General features: G+C 39.9%; 1 long non-coding RNA gene across 1 annotated transcript; it reads left to right on the forward strand.

Moving 5' to 3' along the window:
- The first annotated feature begins 5,052 nt into the window (after positions 1–5,052).
- On the forward strand, positions 5,053–6,454 carry LOC123596711. Its single transcript, XR_006711819.1, has 2 exons — positions 5,053–5,109; positions 5,836–6,454. It is a non-coding gene; the product is annotated as an uncharacterized LOC123596711 (long non-coding RNA).
- Positions 6,455–7,437: the final 983 nt, after the last annotated feature.

The raw sequence follows: 7,437 nt of genomic DNA on the forward strand, positions 1-7,437 counted from the left end.
CCATGGGAGTAGTAAGTGACTTACTGAGTAAAGTCTCTTCTCTTTGCCCTCTGAAATAGTCTATATGAACCTTTTGGTGATGACACTGTTTGCAGACACTTGGCCTCAAGGTGCTGTCATGCGGGTGCCATCCCTGTGTAGTCACAGCCAGTGGGGGTGTTGGCCAAAAGTTCTTCCTGACCAGCAAGAGTGATGACAGTTCTGGAAACTGAAACTTTGTAACCAAATGGATGTGATGTTGGGTTGACCCAGCGCTCCTTTATCCACCGTAGCATAGCCAGGGACTGGCTCAGAGGTTTCAGTGTCTCCTCTTCCTCTTCCATTTCCTCCTTCTTCTCCTCCTCTTCCTCCATTTCCAATTATAACCCACATTCTTGGAAAGCTTCCTGGTTGTTTGGCTAGGACAAAGAAGCTCTAGCAGCATCACTTTAAATGTTTACTGCATATAACATTTAGTCAGCCCCACCAATTGCAAAAAGAGGTAAAAAAGACATGAAAGGACTATTCACATAAATAATCATCATGATCATAATCACTAAATGCATTGATGTGTCTGGAGTAACTGATATGTACCAGATTGCACAGATAAGAGATACATGCAGGAGAAGGAGAAGATAATGTGGCAGGTTGAGGGGTAGGGGCTTAAGGAAAAGACAGAATAAACATGCAGATACATTTTTTAAATTATTGTCTTTCAAAGACCTGTAATTTGTTTGGAAAAAGAGTGGGAGAAAAATATATGGGGTTAGCCTAAGTGTCTATTTCCTCTGGATTTCAGACTTCTAGGGCTGTGATTCCTTTTTCTCTCCCCAAAATGTACTCTAAATCATTTACATGCAATGTTGTGAATCTAAAATGGTATCTTATATTTATTTTGGGTTTTCTGAAATTGAAACCTGGTATTTACTTATGGAACAAAAAGGGTTTATTTCCTGATGAAGAAGTTTAGAGGCCATACCTGCAGTCCAAGGGGGGTTAGGGTCAGATGAGATGGGGACATCCAGGTCCCATGAACAAATGTGTTTCCGCAGTCTACAGTAACATAAAGCCAGTGTTGTAACTTCATTCCTAAACGAGATGGGTCCCCTTCACCAGCCATGGCCCAAAAAGAAAAGCTTCAGTGCCCAAGGAGACAGAAAAAAACAAAACAAAACAAAACCTAAATCATGGTTTCACCACCATGTTCACTGCAGCATTATTTACAATAGCCAAGACATGGAAAAAAGATAATGTTATGTATATATATATATATATATAGCCCTAAAAAAGAGGGAAATCCTGCTATTTGTGACAACATAGGTGGACCTTGAAGGCATTATGTTTGTGGAATAAGTCAGACAATGAAAGACAAATACCATATGATCTCAGTTATATGTAGAATCTAAAACAAAAACAAAAGGAAAAAAACCATCGGGACTATAGGTATAGAAAATGGATTTGTGGTTGCTGAAGGTGAGGTGTGAGGAGTGGATAAGATGGGTAAAGGGGGTCTAAAGGTACAAGCTTTCTGTTTTAAACTAAATAAGTAATGGAAATGTGGTGCACAGCATGGTGAATGCAGTTAATAATACTGTACTACAAACCATATGAGACTCTTAATGATAGAAAGCAAACTGAAGGTTGATGAAAGGGAGGTGGCCGGGGGGATGGGCTACATGGATGATGGGCACTAAGGAGGCACTTGTGATGAGCACTGGGTGTTTTATGTAAGTGATGAATCACTAAATTCTACTCCTGAAACCAGTATTATGCTATATGTTAACTAACTAGAATTTAAATAAAAACCTGAAACAAACAAACAAAAATAATACTGTTCTACATCTTTGAAAGTTGCTAAGAGAGTAGATCTCACAAGTTCCCATCACAAGAAAAAAAATTGTGGCTATGTATGGTGATGAATGTCAACAAGACATATTGTGGTGATTCCTTTGCAATACATACAAATATCAAATAATTATGCTGTACACCTGAAACTAATATGTTATATGCCAATATACACCTCAGTTTTAAAAAAGAAACTAGTAGTTGCTTTTAGAACATTTTCATTGTGGGCTGGTAACCATGTTCAAAAGGCTTTTCATAAATTAATGCATCTTCGTGAGGTCATCTCTCATTTATGGGACAGCAGGCCTCAGAACAGGGAGTGTGTGTTCCCGGGGAGACATTAGCTAGTATGTAATGTTCTTCCCTGATGGTATTTGCTGGCCTAGATGCTGAAGGAGGGTCCAGGGTTGAGGAAAACTCCATTTGGAGCCAATGGAAAGATAAAAGCAGAGAGCACATTTCCTAGGAGTTCAGTTGCCATCTCTGGGTAGATCCCAGAACAGTGTACCCTGTAGCTTGTGTATTTGTCTGTGTTCCCCATTAACTTACAAACAAGGCACGGGCCTCATCTTGTTCTCTATTGTGGGGAACATCACTGGAAACCATATAGGTATGTATCAATAAATGTTGAATAAATGCTTGCGATTTTTGTTTACTTCACTCCATTTCTGTTAAGTGGTGACTAGGAGTACATTTATGAAAAATAAAAGGGCTCAAGTGTGTATCCTTGTGGGCAGCAAGGAGGAAAAATGCTCAGGAAACTAGATCCCACTCTGAAATCTCTCCTTGGAGAGAAACATCTCTGGGAATGGGGTGGAGAAGACAGCTTCAAAGTGGCAGGAAATATTGGTCATATCTTTGGTTCTATGGAATGGAAGAAAGAGAAGGAGAGAACTTCAGGCATGAACAGGGTCAAGAGATGCTATCAGCCTGCACTCCAAGAAGCAGGTGTCATTCTCCCTTGTTTATAGGGGAAGACTGCCTGTGGTCACTTGGTTTGTCACAGATAGAACTGGGACAAGACCTCCTTTCACCTCACCTTCTGTATTAGGGCTCTCCAAAGACACAGAACTAATAAGATATATGATCTCTCTATCTATCTCATATCTATAGCTTTACTTTTCTATATATTTGTATCTGTGTCTACCATTGCTCTCTCTCATATCTAGATCTACCTTTATCTATTTGTCTATCTATAGAGAAAGAGAGAGAGAAATTTATTATAAGAATTAGCTCATGTGATTATGAAAGCTAGCAAGTCCAAGCTCTGCAGAGGCAATGTTTCATTGGGCAGGAGAATTCAGGGGGATTATCTCTTACTTGGGGGAGGGTCAGCCTTTTGTTCTCTTCAGACCTTCAATGGATTGGATGAGACCCCCTACACACATTACAGAAGGTAATCTGCTTTACTCAGCCTACTGATTTAAATGTTAATCACATCCAAAACCACCCTCTCAGAAACATTCAGAATAATGTTTGACCTGGTGGCCAGTCAAGTTGACACAAACCAACCACCTTCTTTCTACCACAATGACAAATTGTATGAAGAAAGCAGAGGTGGAGATAGATATATTTGACATCTATTCCACTGTGATCAATATGGAAAAAATCTTTAAAAATAAGTAAAAATTATTATGTAATCATTTTTAATGAGTAACAAGTTGTAAGCAGGGGCACCTGGGTGGCTCAGTTAATTGTTTGACTTTGGCTCAGGTCATGATCTGTGGTCCATGAGTTTGAGCCCAGTGTTGGGGTGTGCACTGACAGCTCAGAGCCTGGAGCCTGCTTCAGATTCTGCACCTCTGTCTCTCTGTCCCTTCTCCACTTGTGCTCTGTCTTCCTCTCAAAATAAATAAACATTTTTTAAAAAATTTAAAAAAAGAAATTGTAAGCAAATGGCAATTAACTTCAGTGACTGAATTATTAATAAAGTTATTTAAGTTGTGTCTTGAATTTACCAATAGATTCTATGTCAAATAAAATGTGTTTAAACAATTATTTTTTTCTCAATGTTCGTTTATTTTTGAGAAAGAGAGAGAGAGAGAGAACAAGCAGGGGAGGGGCAGAGAGAAAGAGAGAGAGAGAGAGAGAGAGAGACAGAATCTGAAGCAGGCTCCAGGTTTTGAGCTGTCAGCACAGAGCCCATTGAGGGGCTCAAACCCACGAACCGTGAGATCATGACCTGAGCCGAAGTCGGACGCTTAACCAACTAAGCCACCCAGGTGTCCCTTAAATAATTATTAAGTATAAAATATGTACATATAAAATTGGTTGTTTGGATGGCATTGCTTATTAGATTGGGTTTCCCAGTGATTTCAAAGGGGCAGGAAGCCAGAAGATTTCTTTTTTTTTTTTTTTTTCTTCAGAAGATTTTTAACAATCCTCTAAATTATCCTCAGTAGTTGAAGAAATGGAAAGAGTTAGGAGATATTATGTAGGAGCAGCAGGTTGTATGTCATGCTGGGGAGTCATGAGCAAAAGTTTACTTTCTGTTGTAATTCTAGGCCTTGAGCTGCCAGAAGATGTGAATTACAACAGGTGATACTGTGATCCTAGTGGATTCCATCTGACCCAAGATGGTATAGATTTCTAAAGGCGACAGAAATCAGTTTGATGTCCTCTATTGGAACAAATAAACAATGAAACTAGGAGTCTGGAGGTCAATATTTTACTGAATATTTCTAAGTATCATGAGGGGAAGACCAATGAGATGGTCTGCAACCTCACCTCAGTCCATGTTAGAAAAAAGAAAAGAATACTTAGATTAGCAAGCTATAGCATCAAAAGGAAATTTATTAAAAGAAGCATTTGGGACAAAGAATGCTGGTGTCATCAGGTAGCAAGGCTCTCTTCAACCCAGCATGTACAACAGAATACCAGCCAGCGAAAGTGGAACACGGTAGGCAGTGTTATGATTCAGGGAACACGAAAGATAAAAGAGAGAATCATCTTCCCCAATCAAAAAGAGCCTTTGACCACCAGTTAGAGAATCCCTGAAATTCCTCTGCTATAACAAGTCACTTAAACTAAGAGCTTAGGGTTTCTGTGTCATGAACACGTAACCCAGTGAAGAAATCTTAGAGCAGGATATTTCCTATTTGCAGAGTCCCTGTCTAGCAAGTTATGGGTGGATTTGCATTTTAGTTGGGAAATTATTGGACGAGGCCAGTTTTAGGCAATCCCACTTCCTCCTGGGTGGGGCAGCAAGCCCTATAAAGAGATCCCCTACATGGGACTACTACCATCCTTCTGGTACTCGAGTCCTGATCTATTTCGGAGAGCTTGGTGAGTCTGATTTCTTGAGTTCTGTGTTTTGGTGCTCTCAAATGTTGAATTTAATCTGTGGCCAGCAAGCTCAGTTGCTCCAAAGTTAGGATCATTGGTTCAACGCTCCATAGGTGATGGAAACTTGGTATCTGGGCACAATGATATACTGTTTTCATTTGTTTTTTGGTAGATAGTTTGACATCCCCTATGGAAAAAGAAATTAATAGTAAAGCTTTGATAAGAGGAAAAAAGAACAAAGTACTTTTCTCTTTTCTATATATTTTTGGTGTCCCTCCTACTGTGATTTCAAAGGTTTATGTCTTAGAAGGTATGAAGCCATTGTATTCTTATTGAGTGGCCCTTTGTTCTGTACCTATGCCAGTTTATTGGGACCTCACAAGAGATAATGATGATGGAGATTGTTTGTGAGGCTGCCCAGGATTTCAGAACGTGTGACTGCCTTCTCAAAGATGTTTCTGTCATGCAAATAACATTACTTAGTTCTTTCAAACAGAGATATTTTCTTTGGAAAAATGATATGAGAAAATAGAGCACTTTCTGTGGGCTGATGAAGCAATTCGCTAAAGAGGAAGAGAGAAGCTAGAAAGTCATAAAAAGGGAGTTACAAGGTTAAAGGATATTCTTAGAGATTGGAGAGAGAATATGTCAAAGTTTTGCATAAGCTTTGCTTTCTCGCTCTGGGAAAGTCCCTTCTTTTGAACACTGTCACATGTTTTCTTTCAGATTCTAAAATCCCAGAAAGATGTCTTATCAACAGCAGCAGTGCAAGCAACCCTGCCAGCCACCTCCCATGTGCCCACCTAAGTGCCCTGAGCCTTGCCCACCTCCAAAGTGTCCAGAGCCTTGCCCACCTCCAAAGTGCCCAGAGCCTTGCCTACCGCCAAGGTGTCCTGAGCCATGCCCACCTCCAAAGTGCCAGCAGAAGTGCCCATTCAAGAACAAGTAGCAGCTTCAGGACTCATCAGGACCAGGAAGGATAAAGACACTGGCTCACCTAATTCCACAGCTCCACTTACCTTCTTTTCAAAGCCTAACCTGGGTACAGAGGAAGCTTCCCTCTGTAGCCTGTACCATATCTGTGACAACTACTGCATCACAGAGGGAAAGGTTTCCTCCCAAGGCTGTGATACCATTACTCTCCCAGAGGCAGCTGCAAAAGGGTGGTCCTCAGCTGTGCCAGACCCCAGGGCGTCAGAAGGAAGGGCAGCAGCTCTCTGTGGGGTGTCAGCAAAGGATTCTCTGGATGTCTCCTGCGACTGTCTGTGCCCAGACCAGGACTTTCTACTTCCTGGGCCACTGTCACTTTTCTTTAATTTCTGAATAAAGTGCACTTTTGTTGTGATGGGATAAATATTTTCTTTCTTTTTACACCTGGTTTTTAGCAATATCATACCATCATTGTGGTTTATTTCTGTCCTTTCATCCCAAGGCCTAAGGTCTCATAATCAGTGTTATCTGAATTTTGGATCACATCAAAGATTACTTCTATGTAATTTAGAATCTGTTATTTTCCTTAATTACTATTGATTGATTTGGAGAACAAATTATTTAACGTCTCAGGATTTTAATTCCTTTACTACAAAGTGGAGAAAATAATATTTACATTACAAACTTGTCAGGCATAAAATTGAATGAATGTGTCTAATTTAATTGGCACAAAGCCTGGCACATAATAAGCACTCAATGAAGCAGCAGACTGCCATTGTCTCATCACCATCACCATCACCACCACCATTTCCATCGCCACCACCACCAGGTTTGCTCCAACCTGAAAGTGGCTCAGACATAACTAGTGTAGGAAACATGAAGATTCTTGAATTTTATTACCCTTTTATATTCCATTATTCTCTTTCCTTTCTAATTCACTTTATTTTTTATGTGATATTTCAGAGAAACTTTTGTATTACTGGAGTATTCTGCATAAAATTATAGCTGTTCTTAAAACATGGGGAAACAACAGAAAGGGAAATAATAAGGCTCCTTACAAGGCAAAGTGTTCTCTCCTCTCCATGCATACGACATGTTTTTCTTACTCTGGCAACCCACCAAAATTCAGGGTCCTGTCATGTTTGTTCACCTCTGAAATTGCTTTTTGGAGTGTTGTAACCCTACATTTGAGAAATATTTGGGTTTACATGTCTATTTAGATTTGCAAAGTTATTGCTGCTCTGTAGCTTATTTTGTAATTGCTTAGCCAACTAGTCAAGTAAGCTGAAAAAAGAGGGTTATGTTCTTTAAGTGTATCATTTCTTGTGGTGCTAAGTGTTCACAAACAGAATACTTAACTGAGATATCACACACAGAGAGAGAGAGAGAGAGAGAGAG

The sequence above is a fragment of the Leopardus geoffroyi genome, chromosome C1, assembly GCF_018350155.1.
Source record: "Leopardus geoffroyi isolate Oge1 chromosome C1, O.geoffroyi_Oge1_pat1.0, whole genome shotgun sequence".
NCBI classification, from domain to species: domain Eukaryota; kingdom Metazoa; phylum Chordata; class Mammalia; order Carnivora; family Felidae; genus Leopardus; species Leopardus geoffroyi.